Consider the following 23,127-nt stretch of genomic DNA (forward strand, 5'->3'; position numbering starts at 1 on the left):
TGAATGATGGTCCTGAAGAGAAAAATTTCAAGTATTCCCTTCTCATGAACAGACCTGATAAGGTTCAGACAAATAAGAATTTGGAGCCTCTGTAGTGGTGGGAGACCAGTTACAATGATCTCCTACCTAAACTAGTTTCTTGATGGGCCTCTAATGGCAGAGCCTTGATAGACCTCAGGAATATGGAGATGATCCGAATGGTTGAGAGGATTCTCTTACGCACCTTTTGACACTTAATAGAGCTTGACTTGCCAATGGTTTCCTGAGGAACTGGGAGCAATCAACCACACTGCTTGATGACTTAGGCAAAACTGCAGGAAACTTCAGAATAAATGTAACTGAACAACCTAGATGATATTTTGATCCAGCTTTGGAGTAGTTGTGGGGATAAAATTAGCTTACTTATCTGTTAAAATTGTATCTGTGCAAAACCACCCAGCAGTCTTATTCTGAGTAGTAAAGGTCCATCTGAACCCATTGGTACAACAACTACTAGCCAGTGAATTATATCCTTTTTTGGCAGATGTGTTTGAACAGGAAATGACTGGGTAACTCTGGGCACTCCTGGTTGGAGATGATTATTTAAACCACCTATTTCAATATCATTTCTAGCTCTGATTCAGAACTGTATCTGCTTTAATGATCTGGAGCAACCTCACTAGGATAAAAACAGAAGGCATCTGTTTTCAGTATTATCAGTAAATGAATAATTCTGCTTATGCCTGCTGAAAAAGGAATCAGGGCCATTGTGTTCCTGCAAATCCTGTCTAGATGATCAGCTGCAGAACGTAACCAGAAGTTGTAGAAGTTGTGAGGAACTGCTGTTCAGCCTTGTGGCTTCTCTGGCATCCTATGGGGTCTATCTATTTCACATCTACATGAAATCACTGGGGGATGTTAATTGAGTATTTGGAATGAATGTTCTTAAAGTGTGGATCAGACCTAGTATATGAGTGATTTGCTTCTCCTTTTAATTAAATTCAGGTATCCTGAAGTGGTATCTAAAGTTATTAATGGACTAAATAGTGGGAAATAAACTGTAGCTCAATACGCAAGACAGAGGTACATGTGGTTGGTGACCAAAGACTGAACACATTTTGTTAGTTTTTGATTTAGTTAAATTCAATAGTGATGCTGATGAGTTTTGTATGCAGGGTTTGTAACTCAAAAGTCCTCATCGCATTTGTTAGCTGGGTCCCAATTGCTTTGAACCTGGGCTATCAGATCTCTTCTGTCTGGAGTTACAAGGGTGGAGTAATCAGCAGGGGGAAGATAATTAAAGTCATCATCATTATAGCTGCCTTTGGGACCTACTGCTAACTTCTGCAGGCGTCAACTCCACCAGGGTCAATCGGAATTTTAGTTTTCATTCCCTATCAACTCTGGCAGGTAATATTGGTCAGAGAAGGCTGAAATTAGAAATTCAAGTTTAACAACCCCTCTCCTACTGGTTACTCCCCATACTCTGGAGAGGAGAGCAGGTGATGGGTGTACATTTTTATTAGTTACATATTCTTTGGTTGTTGTGGGTTTTCCGGGCTGTATTGCCGTGGTCTTGGCATTGTAGTTCCTGACGTTTCGACAGCAGCTGTGGCTGGCATCTTCAGAGGTGTAGCACCAAAAGACAGAGATCTCTCAGTGACACTGAGAGAAGTTTCCGGCCGTGAAAGCCTTCGACAATACATATTCTTTATTTTAGAAAAGAAAACAAAATAATAGTATAGAACAGATATAGAAAAGGCAAAAGGGATAGTATAGTATATTTGAATAAATCAGAAATAATTATATATAACAAAATATATAAAACAGGAACTATATCTCCCTAACATCCCCTTCATTATTTTTTAAAGGTGTTATCTAAATACAATGGTACTTACTTATGTTAGGGCAAATTTATGTTCAACATTTTAAGTTTCAAGCTTCAAAACTAATCTGTTTTATAACTACATTATTGGTTTTAACATTACTACATATTCAATATTACATACTTTTGCCAGTTCTACATAACCACTATAACTTTAATAATATATCAAAATACAAAAATAAGGTCAATTATATATGTTATAATATGATTCTAAATTTGTCTCCTGCTTTCATAATACACATGCCATCTCTCCTCAAATTTCGCGATAGATCTATTTCTCAAATAAGTTGTTAATTCCGCCGTTCCTGCATATTCAGCAAGCTTATTTTCCCATTGATTTAAACCTTAACAGATGTCTGATTTCAAGCTTGCTGTGTAAATGACTCTAGCCACTATCATCATATATTCAAATATCTCTTCCAAAGCCTTTGGTGGTTTATTAGGCGATATTTCTAATAACATATTTTTGGCTTCCATGAGGAAACTAAATTTTAATATATTCTACATTTTCCATGTATTTCCTTCCAATATCTTTCTGTTTTTGCAAGTCCACCACATATGGTAAAGGGATCCATCTATAGCTTGAGATTTCCAACATTTCCCTTTGTAGTTTTTATCTTTCTCAATATACTTTGAAGTGATATACCTTCTAAAAAAGATTATGTACCAATTTTCTCTTAACACCTGGCTGGATGTAAACTTAATTTCTTTTTCCCATAATTGTTCCCATTGATGCATAGGTATTTGGTCTCCAAAGTTCTGAATACATTTAATCATAGATTTAATCACTTGTTCTTCCATATGGGTTCTTAGCAAAACCACACAGGTTGAAGGGTTAATAAAGTCTCTCTTCCCAACATGTCACTAATCCATTGGCAGCTTTACAGCAATTTACCTTTTAAAGAAGAAAGATCTTTTTCTGCTCTCTGTTGCTGAGTCGCAAACACCTGTCAATTTTTTTTAAAAAATCTAAATACTCTTTTAGTGGGATCACAAATTGTTTTTTCTACCTTCGACTAACCTTAGTAAAATGCTAGATTCCTAACATGGTTATTTTTTTTCTTGTGTATTAGTCTGCTTCATCGTTTATATTAGGGGTGTGCGATTTGGGTTTCCGATTCAGGATAAATACCCAAACCTGGCCTGATTTGTAAAGATTTGGAATTTCTAAATCAGGCCCAGCATGCTGGCCCCAATTCAGAAATGCCAAACCAAAGCTTCCCAAAGTGATTCAAGTTGCTTTGGGAAGCTTTGGGGCTCTTTCAAACCCCATGGCTGGCTCCAGCTGACTAGTGGAGTAGGATCCCCCGTGAGCCAGCTGAAGTTTAAAGGGCCATTTCTGCACTTGCAAGCAGCAGGGAAAGGGCCCTTTCCGTGCTTCAGCTGGCCAGCAGGGGGGATCCCCTCAGTGGGCCAGCTGAAGTTTAAAGGGCCCTTTCCGTGCTGCTTGCCAGCTGAAGTGCAGAAGGGCCCTTTCCCTGCTGCTTGCAAGCAACAGGAAAAGGGCCCAGCGGAGGGGCCAGCGGAGGGGCCAGCTGGCCAGCGGAGGGGATTCCCCCCTGCTGGTCAGCTGAAGTGCAGGAAGTCCCTGCTTATCTCACCTGATGTGAGGGGGAGGAGGGAATCCTCTCCTCCCCCTCCCATCAGGCCAGTGGAGGGGCCAGCGGAGGGGATTCCCCCCTGCTGGCCAGCGGAGGGGATTCCACCCTGCTGGCCAGCTGAAGTGCAGGAAGTCCCTGCTTATCTCACCTGATGTGAGGGGGAGGAGGGAATCCTCTCCTCCCCCTCCCATCAGGTAAAATAAGTGGTGGGGGGAAGTCTCAGTGTGCTCCGGATCTTCACAGAGCATACCGAAGCAGGGTAATAAGTGGTTTCCGAAGCAACTTGCCACTTCAGAAATCACTTATTTCTGATTTTTTTCCCTGCTTCGGAAATTCAGAAGCAGGAAAACTGAATCTTTCTGTCTCTGCACACCCCTAGTTTATATTACATTTTGTTAAATACAGCCACCTCAGAAACACTATGAGTTAGAAGGTATGACCGAAACATTATAAAAACATACAATATATTTTGCATATTTAGGGAGGAAGCTTGGGGATTACACCTGGTTGGATGCATCTTTCGTTGTGGACAGAAAATTTCTCACCGGGGCTGTTTTGGGACAGAGGTGGATAGATGATAATTTCCTTGGAAGCTATGATTAGATTAATATACTGATGAATTTATAATACACTGGCATACTCATTTGCTAGATGCTTGCAGCCAAGTGTGGTTTAGGTACTGGTCATAAATTCCAACCCCTTCAAAATGCACATTCCTTACTAAGGCCATAGCCTTCATAGTAGCCCTGCTCTAGATACAGCCTGTCTTAAGTTTCTCATTGTGCTACGGAAGGAAAAGATGTCTAGTACAAAGGGATACCAGTGCAGTTGTCAGCTCTGAACACACAAACACACAACCCTGTAAGTTCAGATGCTGTGGAGAATCTTCTCATTTAGGGCCAGTTGCTACATGTATTGTAACTAATGGGTTATTATAACATTAGTAGTGCAATCCTAAGAAGAGTTAGCACTGTAAGTGATGGAGCCTTCAGAGATTAATCAGCATATATAAGACTTTCAGATCATTCTTTATCAGCTCAAATGCCACACTGGTCAATATAGACAGTCATGTATTCATAAAACATTCAGGAGACTTCACATTATAAGAACATAAGAAGAAATGGTCTGTCAAGTTCAGCATCCCATTTCCCACAGTGGCCAACCAGAAGGCTTTCCAGTAGACGCCCAAAGCCAAATGCTGCACTATTGTGCCCACCAGCAAATAGCATAGAGGAAGATAACAGATCCCCTGGGGCTCAAAGTAAGGGACAGAGGGTCTTGTGGGACATATCAGAGACTACTCATCTCTAGAATGCTTCCACATTGTGCTAGGAATAATACCTTTCCCAGAGCAATGCAGAAGTGTTTGTGCTGTAGAGTTGCCAGGCCTGTTTCTGCACCTTTCCCCCTGCTAGCCAGGTGAGAGGTGGCAGGGGTGGAGGGTGGGAGTAGGGGATCTCCAGCCCCCACTGGGGAACTGGTAGTCTAAGTGTACAACCTCTGAATTTGTGATTACATTTGGAATATATGCCATGGTGTATATGCATGTGTGAGTCAGACCCGGTAACATTCACTAGCCTGGAGAAAATGTTACTAGAAGAGTACTTTGCACTTCTATAGGTTAATTTCCAACAACACTCTTATTATTTTTCCTATGGCAATTTATCCATATGTTTACCAAAATGTACTACTTTGAGTAAGCCCAATGAAAAATTGTCTTCACATTTAAATACTGTACAGTTGAATGATGCTCTAGATAAAATGGAAGTAATTATAAGTGGAAAAGATACAAGATACATAAGCATACTGTCTTTGTAAATAAATCACAACTTAAACTGATTAAAACAAGGAAATTCACTATCTACCTATTTTCCTGCACTCTGATAAGCAATATTGCAGGAATAATTCTCTGGTACTAGTGCTCCATTTTGTGTTATTCGGATGGTAATGGGTCACACATGACTGATTCCACAGAATAAAGGATAAGATTAGATAACTCTTCTTACTAAAGTGAGCGTATTTCCAATGAGATTTTTTTTTGTTCATTAATCAAGATTATGCATCTGAAGCCAACGTCCTTCTCTTTTTAAGTATGCCTCATTCAGAGTTCTTTAAAATTCAGTTAAGCAAACATTTCTGAACATACAATTCATATTGTGGATGCACTTTATTTATTGTTCCAAGCTATACACCAATAGAATTTGTTCAGAATTTCACTTCTGAGACATGTTTGAAAAGTTTGTATCAATAAAAAAATTTTTTATACCCTCTAAATAGACCTTTAGAAGATACCTACAGTTTTTTATTATAGGGTTACCAGCCAACACTGGCATTTGGTGGGAGACTGGGGAGGCAGGAACTTGGGACTGTTGCTTCAACAGCATGACTTTCAGATTCCAAGTGTCACCATATTGGCATGATGCTCTAGGATTCATCACAAACTCTATAGTTTCATCTAAAGCTTTAGGTGAACCTTGGAGTTTCATATCACTGTGATGACTTCACTTCCAGGTTTGCCCCAAAAGTAGCATCATGCCACTGAAGTGAGGGCAATTTTCATCCCATTTCACTCCTGTAATCCTACTGTCAGGGAGAAAGCCATTTGCAATATATGTGTTTTTGCCAGCCATTCTAAAAGTATCCAAGGTGAACTAAGGGAAGGTTCTATGGAGCAATTATGTTCTATAGTATGTTCTTAATAGTCCTAAAAAAAGGACCATCCGATCCGACCCAAGCCACACAGTCGCGTCCGACCCCCGGCTACTCCGTAGATCATCCCCCTCCAGGCTTGTCTGTCCTATAGCGCATCAAGAGAGATCCGCAGAGTCTCGCAGTGAAGGTTTTACAGGGTAGTTCACCATTGCTTTCCCCAACCCAACACACTTAGCCGTATGACAGCCACGAATGGTAAGTCATACGTTGCCACCCCCTTGGCACTGTGAGCCGGTGTGGGATAAGGGGGAAAGGACCATCAGGCAATCTTATATGTCATGGAAGATACTACATGAAATAATAGGGCTCATGGAGTAGAGATTCCTTGAGGTATGCTTATTGGCGAGGGATGCTGGGATACTGCTTTGAGCCAATCCCCACTTTAAAAAAGGCTCAAGACAAGAGCACTATTGGCTCCTGGTGCGCCATTTGCCACCTCATATGGAACATCCAGCCAAAAGGCCACTGGAAAAGCTATTGCACTCTGCCCTGCTCTTTGCAGCAGGCTTTTGCTGAGAATTGTCCCATCCACTTTCCCTGGTCATCTTCAGAGAGAACAAGCAGGATTTTTTTTATTTTTGGCCTCCTTCAAATTCCCCTTGAAGGGGACCATTTTCACCTGCTTCTCAATGTCCTCTCAATGTTTTCTGAATAGGTTGGTCATTTGACTGTTTAGTCCATAACTGTTTTCAGCAGGAATAGTGTGAGTTTCTACAATATAGATGGATCTAATTGGCAAGCATCTGGAATGATCTAAGGAAGGGGGACTGCTAGCCCATCATCAGCTTACGTGGCTAAGCAGGCAGGGGAATCAAACACTCTCATGGTTGAGCAGGATCAACTGAGCTCTTAGTTGCTAGACAAGCACATGGAGGGAGGAAACTCAGGCAAAAGAAATTGTCAGGTGATGATAAACAGCTAGCATTTGTGCTGGCTAATTTTGGAACTAGAGTTGGTTTGCCCAAAACACTGGTAGCCACAGTACACAGCTTATTAACATCAACTTGAGCTAGTTCAAGGATGCTTAAGTCTTGTAGATCAGCCTCTAATAAACTAGTTAAACCACATACTAATGTGTTGTGTCCTTATTTGGAGTACTGTTACAAAATAGATGATTCTTCCATGCTGCCTCAGGCTGAAGGCCTGTCATAACACATTAACATTTCCACAGTGAGTCAATTGCATTTTTTCCCTATATGTCTGAATACACACCTGTGGTGTGATTGTCCATGTCTCACTGAAAAATGTCCACTACATGCTTTGTTTTCATAACTGATAACCTTGAGCTTTCAGAAAATATATGCCTGACACACAGGATTTCATATGTGCTTTGAAGTGTGAAGTGGTCTGAATAAAATCCACTACCATAAAATAAAACCTAGTGAAGTCAGTGGAATATCTTTTTAAGCATATTTGAGTAGGGATCAGCAGAAGGGATTACCATATCTGCAGGATGATCCTATATTTAAAAGAAGACTGATTAGTAATCACAATTTTTCACAGGTAAGGTACCTATAAAAGTAAAAACTGAAGCAAATGTAAAACAAATAAAAATAGTGAGAGTGGGGAAGAGAACTCCAACAAGCATTACTCAGATAGAATGTATTAAATATTCCTAGGCAGAGATATTCATCCAATTCCAAATGAAAGAAAAATTGAAACAAAATTTAAGATTTAAGATCAACGTATGATCACAAATCAGTATAAAAGGATGCATTTTTAGACTTGCATATGGGAACTTGTTTGATTTTTTTCATTTCTGTTATTAATTCCAAAAGGAACTGTTTTGTAATTGGATTGTTTTGTATGGCTTTGTTGCATATAGTTTTGTTATTGTTTCATTTTCATTTTATTTCATATTTCCCATTGGTTCCAATGGAAGACCTCCACTTCCATTTTTGGCTCTGTACTGTCATGATTTTACATCCAGATTGGACAAGTCTTGAGCGTATTTTGGCACTCTCCTAGGACAGACACATCCCCAAATTCCAGACAGCTAGAATAAAGTGATCTCTCATTTTGAGGCAACAAAATGCATGCATGTTTAAAATAAAATGTATAGGAGAATTTATAATAAAGTTCCCAAACACACAGTAACACAGAATGCAGCATTGACTGAGGGATTGTATGTGTGCTGTAACATTATGTAACGATCCATGTATTTTTTTTTGTTCCCTTTTTCAACCCCTTTTGAAATTCAACCACCCTTTCCGTTTTTCTCTTTTAAAATAAACCTTTTATAAGGATTTTTTTGGGCTTATGTTCTGTCCACTGTCTCTCAGCCAGTTTGGTGTAGTGGTTAAGAGTGGCATGACTCTAATCTGGAGAACTGGGTTTGATTCCCCACTCCTCCACTTGAAGCCAGCTGGGTGACCTGGGGTCAGTCACTGCTCTCTCCAAGCTCTCTCAGCCCCACCCATCTCACAGGGTGATTGTCGAAAGGATAATAATAACACACTTTGTAAACTGCTCTGAGTGGGTGTTAAGTTGTCCTGAATGGTGGTATATAAATAGAATGTTGTTGTTGTTAACAACAACAACAACATTTGATTACTGTTGTTGTATTTTTTAATCTCTTCAGCCTTGCCTTGTCTCACCTTCTGCCTGGCCAAAATCAGAAAATTTGTTGCTGCGTCCATTCTTACTGAATATGAAGAGCAGTAACTGACCTTGCTGAAGATACCAGAGTCCCATATTTAGCATTAACAGCACTCTGAGCAACAGAGAAAAGGTTGAGTAAGAATGAAGGGAACTGCTGAGCAGGTTCGCGGCCAGGCAAAGGCTTTTGCTTCTTTGAAGGTTTTGTCAATTTGCCTTCATCCTGTTTGGGAGTTTCATCTAGGAAAGGGTTCATCAGAAGGGGAAATTGAGGGAAGATGGCTGCCAGTTGAAGTATCTAGCTTTCGTGTTTCCTATTGCAGATATTCAAAACCTGTACATGGCCAGAGACAAAAGCCTTTGCCTCACAGCCTGTGGCCTTAGCTGGATGGATTAACTTTATATACACTAGCCCAGGATGTTGTGTCTACTTTATGTCTTTTGCTTGTTTTCATATTATTTCATTTAAACTTGTTTAAAGGTGAATATTTAAAGCAGCTTTGGGTCCCCACTGAAGAAAAAAATGGGATAAAATATACTAAATAAATAGCCTTGGAACAAACCAAGACCACAGCAAAGATGATAATGTCTGACTATTGTCATTGTTGCTACAGTCCAGTTCAAAGCAAAGTAGGATCTACACCATGACCCTCCAGAACTCCTGTTATTGCAACAAGACTTCTGAAGTAAGTTAGGCTGAGAAATAGTGATGATGGGCTCAAACTCAGCAAGCATCATGGCTGATCAGGGATCTGAATCCAGGCCTCTGCAGTTCTACTCATGCATTCTCAACTTTACATCACACTGGCTCTCATTCTGAAACAGATTTTTCTGAAGGATCTCTTTGGGGTTGGCTTTATGAGATAACTGTTCCATTACATTTATTTTAGCAGTTCTAATATTTGATTAAAGGGTTGTTTCTTTTTTTAAAGATGAGTCAGTGTATCTGTTCTATCTCATTAGTTAAACAGAGACATATGATGATTTGACATCATTATCTTCTTGCCATGTACAATCTGCCATGATTAATTGGAGACCATCATCAACAATCTGGCAAAGTGACCTGGATGACTGAAAAGTCTCTTGCGTTTAATAAAACACAATCCAATTAAGAAGAGCATTTTGGGCCAAATTTGCTACTGGTGTGAAGGAGCAGAGAATGAATGAAGTCAATCGAGTTTCAATATTTACCTCACCACAGAATTTGTCCTAAGCAGGATATATGTAATGATCTACATTTTAAACGCCTAAAGCTGCAACTCAGGATTTTATGAAGATTGCTATTTTAATATCAGTGCTAAAAAGTCAAGGAACATCAGATTTAACTTATTTCACCCAAGAGTAGTATTACCAACTTGGAGGAATACAATTGCTTATATTTGACCAAAGTCTTGAGAATGGAGGTCAGTGGAAGATATTCCTACAATGAGATATAGAGACTGGATCACTAGTTACAGAAACGCAATGCTAGCAGAAAGCAATTATGATCCCTAATTTCTACAACCTGTACATGAAGAAGTGTACATAAAGAGGGGATCTGAACATGGGGGCTCTGACTCTAGAAAACTCATATCCTGAAAATTTTGTTAGTCTCTAAGGTGCTGCTGGACTCAAGGCCTTTGTTCTTCTGCAGCTACCTACCTGAAACAATCTGTATATGGAATACTTGAACAATATTTCTTTGGGCAAGACTCAAGTTTACAAAGAATACATTAATAAAATGAAGCTTCTTTGAGAAAAAGTGAACCAAAACATTCAAGACCTATTGTGTTTTTGGAAAACGTCAGCCACAGACTTACCTATGGCTATGGCTGAAGCCCATGGGGTGGGAAGAGAGATGTGGCACATGGTGGCTTCCATTTTGGAACCCAGTGGCTCCCAACAGTCCTTGCAGGCAGCACATGCAGCCTGGAATTCAAAACCCAGATGACCAATCAGGGTCCGCAGTACAGGAGGCTCTGGGGGCAAGCCAAGCAACATATCTGGGTGGTATGGTTTTTGATTAGGTCCGCTGCCAGGGGGTAAGACTGGGAGCCAGCTGGGTGAGGCGGCACTTCACTCAGCCTGCTTCAAGCAAGGACACTGGAGCAGAGCTGCAAGTGAAGCAGTGATGTGAGGTGGAGGGGGGTGTACGGGGCAGCCCCATAGGGTCCACCATGCAGGGCAAAAGGGGTGAGTGCTCTCAGTTGCCCAGGCATCACCGGGGTGCACAAGCAGGGTTGCGAGCCCGTGCACTTTCCAGGGCATTTCCCAGGGTTTGGAGCTCCTCTCAGAGACAGTGGAGCAGCTAGAGACCTCTAGCCTGGTGGTGCCTGGCCCTATGCCTGGGAATAGTCCAACCCTGGCAATTAGTAAGGCCTCCAGGGTCAAGAAGAGAGGACAGCAGGTTTGGCCACCATCCAGCAGTTCCAATCGCTCCAGTAGCCCAGAATGGAGGAGGCGGACAGCCAAGAAAAGCTGCTGTCCGCAGACGAAGACTCAAAGGGCTTCCTATCACCACAAGGAAAGACAACAGGAACCACAGGTGAATCCTCTTCAGATGAGGAAGCTAGGGACCCAAAGAAGGACTACTGGGGGACAGCTGCCCACATTCCTGGCCTACCATCCTGGGCACTGCAGACAACAGACGACATTGGGTATGAAGGGGGTGGGCCTCAGGAGGTATGGTCTACCAATCAGGTTGAAATGCTCCTTCTCTGCCTTGACACCCTTTATGGATGACGAGGAACCTCCTGAGATGCACCTCTCCCGCAAGGTGAGAGAGCTCATTCTGGAAGGTTTTTATATGGACATGTTTACATTGTTAAAACCAGAGGCTGAGGATGGGAGGAGCACCCCCTCACTGAGGAGGGACAAAAAGGGGCCAAAAGGAAGGGGTTGAATGCAGCTTCAGCAATTGAATGGAGATCTATGTAGTCATTGTGCAGGTGGCCTACAATGAGAAGGGCTGGCACCTAACCAACCACCTGAGCAACGTAGCCTGAAAGGTGATGAGGCCTTTAGGAAATGGGCCTCACACAGCCTGAGGTTCAGATGGGATCTCATACACCACAAACTGTGTTTGTTATTAGTAGGCCTCCATATCAGGGGCAAGTCCAACACTTCCAAGGGGAGGAAGTTGCTATGATCAAGTTAGGGGCTTTTCTGGGAATATAACCAGGGAAGGTGTCAGTGCCTGCTTTGCAGGTTTGACCACTGATGCAAGACCTCCTTTGGCCCACATCCCCAGACATCCTGCGCGCATGCCACAAACACCCAGCAGCCCTCTTGAGCTGCAGAACCTTCCAGAAGCAGCTCCTGTAAGGAGGGAGGGTCTAGCAGTATCTGAGCCCAGCTCTCCCACCCCAGGAAAGTAGTGGCTGGGGTTGGCCCCCACTCTGATCAAGCTATAGGTCCTTTTTCTCATGTTACTCCAATAACCCCAACATGTCAGCAGCCAGGTATCTGTGGCCTGTGCTGCATCTGAGACTTCCAGCTCATTTCTAGAATGAGCTGCAAAGGACAGCACAGGCTGCCCATACATCACTAATTACTTGGATGATTTTTTTTTTATTATGGGCCCTATGGGTGGCACCACCTGTGTGGACCATTTAGGTGCCTTCCAAGCCCTGGCCTGGGGGCTGCATGTCCCCCTGCCCCAGGAAAAAAACCAAAATACTAGCATCCAGGCTTGTGTACCTTGGCATCAAGCTTGACTCAGTTCTAAGTCAGTCCTGCCTCCCCCTAGACAAGCTATAGGGCTTATAGGAGTGCCTTCAATGAGCCTTTTCTGGACAGAAATTCACCCTCAAGGAACTTCAATCCCTCATAGGTCACCTCAGCTTCCCTTGCAGGGTGGATTCCTCAGGGAGGGTCTTTTGCATGTGACTCGTTATGGTTACTGGCTGGGTCTTTGTCCCTCACCCTCACATATACATAACCAAGGCCATCAAGGAGGATCTTAGGGTTTTGCTGTCCTTCCTCAGCAACTTTAACAGGGTGTCTCTGTGGCAAGATTTCTGAGATCTGAGGTTAGAGTTGTAAGTGCACTCTGATGCAATGGGCAGAGTGGGCTTTGGGGTGTACCTGGCGGGCAGTGCTGTGCCTAGAAGTTGCTTGATACCTAGGTCAGTTCCAACATAGTGTGGGATCTCACTTACTTGGAGCTGTTCCTGATTCTGGTGGCAGTGGTCCTGCAGAGGGAACTCCTCAGGAACAAGTGCATACAGTTCTGATGCAACAACCAGGTGGTGATGCAGGTCTTGAACAAGCAGTCTTCTCACTCTGACCAGGTCATGTGCCTCATGCACAAGTTTGTGCTGGTGTGCCTCTCTTCTAACTTCTCATTCTTAGCTTGTTATGTAGCACACCCTGATAGCAGACAGGACTCCTTGTCTCGTTTCCAGATGGAGAGGTTCTTTAACCTGGCACTGAATGGCCGTTTCCACACACGTTGAATAATCCACTTTTAATACGCTTTAGTGAACATTTGTAACTGATTTTCCATGTGTGGAACAAAAAATCCACTTCTAAAGGATAACTAAAGTGCATTGAAAGTGCATTATTCAACGTGTGTGGAAACAGCCATTGCCTGCCACATCCCAGACCCATTATCAGTTGAATTATGGAAACTTGGGAGCTCTCCAAAATGCAGGGAGTACGCAACTTGGTTCCACCGTCCACACTCAGGGCCTACATGGCTGCAGCATCCAGTTTTCTGGCTTTTGCTGCTAGTGCTGGTGGCACAGCCACCTAGCCTTTGTCTAGGGACATGGTCCTGTGCTACCTGGCCCACTTGAGGGGGTGAGGTGTGGCCCCAAAAACCATAGTCTATCAGTTGGTGGCTATTTCCTTCTTCAGTAAGACCCATGGACATGCTGACCCATGCAACTTCTTCACCGACCACAGGGCCCGGGAGTGGTGGAAGCAAATATCCCCAACCTCTCTTGACCCCATATCCTCCTAGTACTACTAGGTGTTTTGCAGCAGCTCCCAGGCACCTACAGGTCTCCTTTTGAGTCCCAACTCTTCAAGTTCACATTCTACAGGGATTCAGGGGTGGGGAGCTGGTTGCCAACTCCTGGTGGGATGGCTCTGAGAGGGCCCTGATATAACTTGACATCCCAGTATCCAGATAGGGGGTTCATCTCACCTTCTGGCACTCCAAGATATATCAGAAGGAGCAAGGGGAGCACATCCTACTCAGAACATTAGCAGACCCCCCCATTGTGCCCATTACAGGCCACTAGGGCCTAACTAGGTATCTGCCCACTGTACTCTGCCCCCTCCTCATTTACACCAATTTCTCCCCCTTGACCAGGTTCCAGTTCATGTGCATCCTCAGGTCTTGCCTGATGGTGGAGGGGCTCCCAGCTGCCAAATTTGGGATGGACTCCTTTCACAATGGGGCTGCCATTGTGGCTTCCAACACGGGCTTTCTACTGTCCCACATTCAGGCCATCAGCAGATGGAAGTCTGAAACATATAGAGCACACATTAGCCCAGACCTGGGGCCCTCTCAGTAAAGTCTCCACTCTCTGCTTGGTAGTCTCCACAGGCAGGTGCAAGGGGGTTTGGATCTGTGGTAACAGTACCGTTCATTATGCCAGTCTGTGCAGATCATCATTCTGATGAGGTTGGCAGCTGGGACTCAATCTGACCATCAACATCACTTGGATTAGCATTAGGAGCATACTGTGTGACTCACTGGTGTCAACAGTCTTTTGGTACACCAGACATCATAGATCTCTGGATGTCCTGGTCATCCAGCTGGGGGAGAACGATCTGAGCATGTGTCAAGACTTGGACTTGGCACACTCTGTGTTGGCTGCCCTGGGACTCCTTTGGGACTGCTTCATTGGGATGTGTTTGCTGTGGTCAGAACTGTTGGAAAAGCACACTTGGCATGGGGCAACTTGCCTGGACAGATTCGATGTGGCCAGAAAAAGGTGGCCAAGGTTATGGGACATTTTGTGGGCTTGGCAGAGGATACAGTGATCCTCTACCCAGACATTTTCTTTAGGCTGGAGGCATTATTCCATCCTGACGGAGGGGTCAGAATGTTTGGTTGCAAGACATTCTGGATGGGCTGTGGGGTTGGTTGCAGCTTTAGGAGAATAGGCTGGAGCTGTTTTGTGGCTCTTGTGGCAGTTTTGGCATTGGACATGGATCTTTTTGGAGGAAACAGAGCCTGCAAGCCCAATTCCTCCCTTCTAAGGATCCCCTTAAGGGATCTTGGAAGTGCGGCATGGCAATTGTATGCCTAGCTTGGGGGCTGGGCATGCAATCACTTCCAGGTGGCAGAGGATCCACACTGAGGTGTGCATCCACGTGGCAGTCCACTAACTGCCATCCTGTAGTTCTCTTTTCAGCAGGCAGGCTTAGGGGGGCGGTCATTGGCTGACAGGCAGGTCAGTTGATGCATGGATCTGTGCCCATGCTGTACCAAGGCTCCGTAAGCTGTGAACCATAACCCGGGTGTCTGGTGTTTTCTTCCACCTTACCCTGCTCCTCTACCCCCACCATCAATGCTGGTTCGCAAACAAAAAACTAAATTTGCTAATCCCTGATAAAACATGAAAATCAGATGTTGGAAATTCTGTTATTAAAATATGTTTTGAAATGGTCAGCTACTCATTAAAGTGGACTACTATTTTCAGGGATGGCCTTGGGAACTGGATAGCCCTGGACAGGACAGTGAAGTTGAGTGTACATCTATTTCTCCATTTGACTTAATCATTCCCTTAGAGCTCCACTCATCTGTTCAGTTTTTACACGTACAATATGGATCCTTCCTTTGTTGACTGTCTACTAGTAATTTAGTCAAATAACATAAAGGTTTTATAATGGCACCCTGGTGATGGAATGGTTTGTGGCACCACTGCAATCTACCCTCTGCCCCCAGTACCATTCTCTTCCACAATCCCTTCCAAGTTACTGCCAAAATATCCCCTCCTGTGAACAAGGATACTTTGACCTTTGCAAAAATATGACTGACATTCAAACTTGCCATGATCAAACTGTTTATACATCAATTAAGCTGCTCATCAGCTTGCACCAATATTTTTGTTTTAAGATCTGATTGAATGCCATATCAAAGAGCTTTGCACCTGCACCATAGCCACTTCTACATGGTTTCCTGAAATAATTGGACTAAGCTATCTTCTGGTCTATACCAGATCTATGGTGGTATAGATTTAATCCAGATCTTCTGAGTCCCAAATAAAGATTATTGGAAAATACTAAGCATCTTGGTTTGTAAATTACTTTGGACACTCTTCCCAACTGAGAAGACTGAGTTCTTAATCATGGTCATTTTGGATCCTAATCCTGTAAACCTGCAGAAAGATCCATCCCTGGCAAAATCTACCTCAGCCATTTTTATTCCCCACGTTCAAGGATGATGGTCTTATACAAACTGATTTTCAAAGGGAACAAAATCATAAAAGGGTTCAGAGAGCTGTAATTCTAAGTGGATAAGGCAGAATGAAATCTTCCTTTACTAGTGACATTGCATAGTCAATTACCAGTCTCAGAAGTAATTTCAACTGACATCGCATTTAATGTAGAGATCCCATGCTGTAAGAATTATTGCTCCCGGTTGGAATGGCTTCAAAAAACCCACCAAGATAATATTAGTTTTCATTTCACTTTCAGTCCCTTGTGTCTAATAATAAGAACTGAGTAGTATGTCATGTACAAAACATTGACTGGATGTTAAAGTTGTGACACAAAATGACAAAAGGAAGGATATGCACAGTTAGCTGGGAAATGCAGCAGATTGGATATTTTCCAATACAATGACACAATAAATTAGATGGTTTTAGAAGACATCTGACACAGACTCAGTTTTTTTTCTATTTTCTGAAATTATTTTATAAAACCATGTCCTATAATAGAACTTAATTACCTAGAGTTTATCTTCTTCTAAGGAAGAGAGACTATGAAGAAGATATCTAATTTCCAAAAAAAAAGACATTTTCCTTGTTTTTCTTCTCACTATAAATATATGGGGTGTTTGGTTCAGGAGAAAAAGAAAATAAATGTGATTGCAGAGTATTTTCTCTATGAAAACTGAAGCATCACTATTTTTGGTTATGTTAAAAAGTATCATCTAATTTCAGGGAACATGTAAAAGGTATGTGGTTGGAAAAAGGATGGGTAAAATGTTTGCCAGTTCCAAATGCGGGACATGTGAAGCACTGTATTCAGTCTCACTTTGCATTGTATGTTTTATAATGAAGTCATAACACAGCAAAATATGATTTGCTATGTAACATCATGTAGTCATCATGTTGACTATATGATCCATAATAGGCTAGAATCACTTGAAAAAGTGGAAAGCAAGAAATAAACATAGCAAGAGATAAATGTAACAATATCTTCAAATAGTTGAAAACATCCCCAAGAAAGGGTAAAATTAAGTGCATTTGTGAAAACAAAGAGCTTCTCTAATAGGAACATTTCCATTTCCAAAATCAAAATGGGTAAAATATAACCCTAGGAATGCCAACTTTTTCCCTTGTTGTTTCTCTCTGACTTTTACATTTTAACTGGTGCATTGGGCCATTAATCAATTCAATGTAAATGTATATATTTTAAAACTTCAATAGCAGGCATTTTGAAGCAATAGTTATGAGATAACTTACAATTAAGTAAATAAAAGATACTATTTATTGTTTTATAATCTTTTTTCTAGATATAACATCAAAACATAACAAAAAAAAGGAACTTGGCAACTTAGAAAGTTCAAGGCCCATCAATATTGTGGAAAATCTAGGTAAAAAAGAAATGTGTTTGAAAAAATTAAAATAGTGTTCTTTACTTTTTGCTAACAATGTAAAGCCTTCTAGAGTCCAGAGATAAAGGAAATAAATTTCTTTCTTTACTTTTAAAAATACTCTTATATGAAACAGTAAGAAATAGAAATAGAAATTAGGGAGGAGTTTGTTCCTATTAGGTGGATTGTGCACATGGCAGATGGAGGAACAAGGATAGTCATGGGGAAGCAGTATGAGAAGGCACATACACAAAAGATTTGAAATGTTATTTTAAACAATTTAAGTATTTGGTAAAAAGTGAAATTTCTTAAGAATAGTGCTCTAAGCAAAGGGAGGATCTTATATTATTACTAAATATCCATGAAAAGCACTCACCCTTTCAGCTCAGTCTTAGTATTAACTAGATCTCTGTTTTTCACTCAAGTTATAGCATATCTGTCGTCCTGTTTCCATGGATTTTTTGTTACTTCCTCAAGTTATGCAAAAATTCATGTGCTCAGTGCCCTCTTCTCTTCCATCACTCACTCACTCACTCACTCACTCACTCACTCACTCACTCACTCACTCACTCACTCACTCAGTAGCACACTACTATTAGCTAGTAATCATTAGTAAATAACTATTAGAAAACATCTGGTAGTCATTAGTAAACAACCGTTGGAGTCTTCATTCCAATTGCTAGGTGGGCTCCCCCTTAGGGTCGCTTCACTAAGCCTCTCTCCCTCTGAACACATGTACTGGATCCTAAGCGCTGGCTGAGGTTTGCCCTGGCTGAGGAAACTGGACATTTGAAATTGCCCTCTTCCCCTGTGGACTGGACTACTCTTCAGTATAGGTAGATATACTTATCCCCCTCTCTCTGTCCCAACTTCTGGCTAGCTTCTTAGGACTCTTTGTGTGTGTGACCATTTCCCCCAAATTTCTGTGTGTATGTACATGCATTTTTCCTTCCAATAAAAGATTGTTGTTTGAACTTAAGCATCAGCCTCATTTGCTATTTTGGAAGGGCCCCCGTAGATATTGGTGAACAAGATCCCGTAGTTACTGGCCTTTCGCATAGCCATCTTCCTTGATTGCTAATTCCCCCCAATAAATTCTCTAATCTCAAGGAGACCGTTCCTGGTAACAGCTTTGCAAGAGATTTGAATTTGTGGTACAACATCACGTATCCTACCATCTTTTGTGTCTGATACCAAGGTCAAATTAAGGAGTTTCACAGCCCACAGTCAGCAGAAGCTTTCCTCACTGGTCTCAAAAAATAGTTTGTGCTGACTGTCTGAAGAAATATTAGAACATTTATTCATATACAAATGAATCTGGAAACAAGGAGTCTTTCCTCTTTCCCCCTTCCTCTCTCCCCCCCCCCTTTTTGTTTTGACTTTGAGATTGGGGCATAATGCCAGCTAGAGATAACTGCTTGGCTGTTTGCAAACTTCTTTGTGTGTGTGTGCACGCATGCACGTGTACATGTGTATTTTTTTCTCTAAGTATCTTAAAGCTTTAGACAGATATATGGTCCATAAATAATTGTATCTATCTATATAATATAAAGAGGGGAGTAGCCAGTATTGTGGAGCTCTCTGGCATATTACCCAGGAGCAAAGATTTTTTTCCCTTTATTTTTTTCTTCACTTTTGGTATAGTGTGGGAATTGTGGTGGTAGGCACTGGCTGGCTGATTTATAGAATTATGGTTCAACTTAGTTTGTTTAAATTACTATTTTTTCCTGTGTATCCTTTTTTGCTTTTTTTGACAAGTATTTTACTTATAATAAGGTTCTATGTGATATCCTGCATGTATTCAGTGATAAGGGAAGTGATCTTTATTGGATAGATATACTATTTTATAGATTAAGTTCAATGTGATATCATGGAATGTTAAGGGCATGAGAGATGCTACCAAATGCAAAAAGGTTATCTCTAAATAGAAAAATGTATGCTGATGTGGCCTTTTTACAAGAAACTCATATAATGGCAAATGATAAAAAACAAGTTGCGTAGAGAATGAGTTGGAGAGGTATATGTTACAGATACATCAACTCAGTCTAAGGGAGTGGCTATATTAATACATAAACATGTCTTTTTTTCAGGTTCAAGAAATAATATTAGACCCAAATGGTCACTTTATTACTTTGCTATTGAAAAGCTTTGGTTCTGTTATGGTCATGATTAATATATATGGTCAAAATGTCGATTCTCCAGATATTTTTCATCAATATTTCAGTAACTTGGTTAATCATAAATATGATAACTTGTTAATAGGGGAAGATTTTAATGAAATACGAAATACAATTTAAGATTGAAGCACACTCCCATATAAGGAACATTCTACACTTAAAGCCTATATGGTTGAACTAGGTTTGATTGATCCTTAACATATTTACACACAAAGGATAGATATTATACCTTTATTTCTTCTTTACAACTGTTTTGACCAGATTATTTCCTTGTTTCAACAGTGTTGATGCCTCGTATTAAAGTATGTATAGATGTAATTGTTATTTCTGAACCTGCCCCTATTTCATTAGTTCTCCAGTTTCCTGATTGGGTTAGACCACCCAGCTTATGATGGCATCTTAATCTCTCTGCTCATTGATGGAACTTTTAAAACACAGGTGATAGCTGAGCTTGCAGAGTATTTTAATATTAACCAAGGAACAGTGGATACTTGTGCTATTGAATGGGAGACTTGTAAAGCCTTTATCAGAAGATGGATTATTGCATAAGCATCTTAGAAGAAGAAGCTCATGGAAAGGGAAGAAACAAATATGAAAAATAAGTTGAAATATGTTAACTCAGTTTGCTAAATCTTCCAATCCAGATCTCTATAGAAAGTTTCAAAAATTAAGTATGAGTTGAATAATATATTGGCAATGAAAGCAGAACATGTTTTGATGTACTTGCACCAGTAATACTGGGAAAGTGGAGAGTGAGCAGGCAGATTATTGGCTCATCATTTAAGGCAGCAAAAGAACAAAAATTATATTCCTTTGGTTACGGATGAGGAGAATGTAATGCATACTACGTTGACTGAAATAAATTGACTGTTTCAAAAGGGCAAAGAACCATCAGGAAAAAAATTGGAAGCATTTTTTTCTTACCCTGATCTTCCATATTTAGATATTGCTCAGTAACAGCTTCTTGCTGAATTCTTTGTAAATGGCTGAAATTAAGGCTGTGATAATGAATATGAGCACTGATAAATCTCCAGGATGACACAGGTTCCCTATTGAGTGGCATAAAACCTTTTCAGACTTTTTAATTCCAAAATTATATCCATTGCTCAATGAGATTTTTGAGTTTGGTGTATTGCCAGCATCACTGCAGGATGCAAATGTTTGACCTGTTTCTTTGATGAACATGGCCACTAAGATATTAACTGACATTCTCGCTAACAAAAGTTTAAAAAGTTATTAGATTTTTGGTACATGTCGACCAGGAAGGATTTATACAAAGCAGGCAAGGATCTGATAATCTTAGATTGGTCACCAATCTGATTGCATTAAATAGAGATCTGATCAAGTTGCTATTCTTTCACTTGATGCTTAAAAAGCATTTGACAAAATATATTGGAAATTTATTTTTGCCACATTAACTAAATTTGTCTTCCCTCATGAATTTTTGAAATGGATTAGAATTTTGGATTCATCCTCTAGATCTCGGATACAGACCAATAGTATTTTTATGCGCCATTCCCTCTTGAAAGAGGTACTAGGCAAGGTTTTATTTTGCATGCAGCTGATCTTTTATTATTTATTTCAGAAACTCAGTCATCCATTCCTGAATTAATGAGTTTGAGTAATAATTTTGCTCATCTGTCTGGTTATTCAATTAATTGGACAAAATCAGAATTGATGCCATTGGGAGATAATATATTAAAAAGTCTACTTACTGAGGGACATTTTTGATGGTGCCCAGATGCTATTACTTACCTTGGAATATTGATCCCAAGGAATATTAAATACATGGTTTTGTTGAATTTTAATAAACTGATCTCGGATTTGCATAGATGGGCAATCCTAAACTTGTCATTATGGGGTAAAGTAAACTCACACAAAATGAACATTATACATTGAATTATTATATATGTTATGCATGCCATTCCTTTTCATATACCTTGTAGATATATTCATAAAATTAATCCTTTTGTTTTGGAAATTTATGTGGGGTTCAACATCACCTAAGATTTTTTAAAAAGAGGATGCAATTGACAATTAATGAAGGAGGATTTGGTTTTCTGGTCCTTATTGCTTATCATCAGGCATATTTGTTAATGTGTACAAATTATTGAGATTACTCCTTTCAATTGGAGTATCCATCTTGGGCTCTCTTGGAGGACTCTTTTTTGGACCTGCTTTTTAAGTGGAATGGCATTAGTGTCTACTTCCTATAAAATGGATTTTGTTCCTCCTACAATCTCTGCAGCTAGAGAAGGACGGTGCATAATATCACAACAATATTAATTTGAGCTATTCTCACATGCTAAACTAACATTATGGTCAAATCTAGATTTAAAAATTGGGAAGAAATCTTTCTTGTGGAAGGCTTGGACAGATAAGGGATTTTTTTTACCTTGATAGGTAATGATGATGATTTCTTTTTTTTCCAACTGAGGTCTAGATATGATTTGCCAACTTCTGCTGAATGGCAGCATTTACAATTGCAACATTTACTGATGTCCAAATGTGTTCAGGCAGCTTTGAGTGCTTCAGAATTGACCCCACTTTTGGAGATTCTTATTGAATCAATACAGAAAATGAAACCTACAATATTTCTATATAAATATTTGAGGTTGGTTAATAAATATAATACACAGAGTCTTAGAGATGAATGGAACAAGTTGAAGAATCCAATTTTGCTACTTTTACTTGTGTCTGATGAAGGGAGCTTTGACAGTTGAAAGATTATACCCTGGAAATCTTTTTTATCTCTAAGGTGCTACAAGGCACCATAGATACCTTGTAAGTGACGATACCTTCCCAAGGTATTTTCTCTTTTAGAAGATCCTTCTTAAGGCAAGTTTTTTCAGGCTTTAAATGTACAGCATGATAAAGTTTTATGGCTTTTCAATTATTCTAATGGAAAAATTGAAAAAAATTGAGGAACACTGGTTTTAAAACCCTCCTATGAAATGTCTTCTTTTTGAATGTGAAAAACCCTATCTTACAAAGCATTTTACTCATTCCAAAAGTACACTCATTCCTAACTGAGAACTTCTCTGTTTTTCCAATAGAAAAGCTAGGAAATTTGGAGGAGCACACATTACAATATTTTCAATATTTATTCAAATGTAATAATTTTGGGAACAATATGCTATATGATTAATGATAATACATAACATCAATATCCAAACATGGTGGCAGTTCTACCTATTTTGACTCTGAGAGAGTTACTGTTCAAATAACACATTTCTTTTATTTACTACAGAACTTTTCTTCTACCTTCAACTTTTTTCTTCTACTTCACATATACTAAAAATTAAAGATACGCTTGCTGTGTTGGCATAGGGTGCAGCAGTTTGCAACTCCTTCTTAAATATCAAATATACTTGCAATTATTTTTAGATATTTGGAAATCTTTTGTACATACCCACA

The sequence above is a fragment of the Eublepharis macularius genome, chromosome 2 (genome assembly GCF_028583425.1).
Source record: "Eublepharis macularius isolate TG4126 chromosome 2, MPM_Emac_v1.0, whole genome shotgun sequence".
Classification (NCBI taxonomy): Eukaryota; Metazoa; Chordata; class Lepidosauria; order Squamata; family Eublepharidae; genus Eublepharis; species Eublepharis macularius.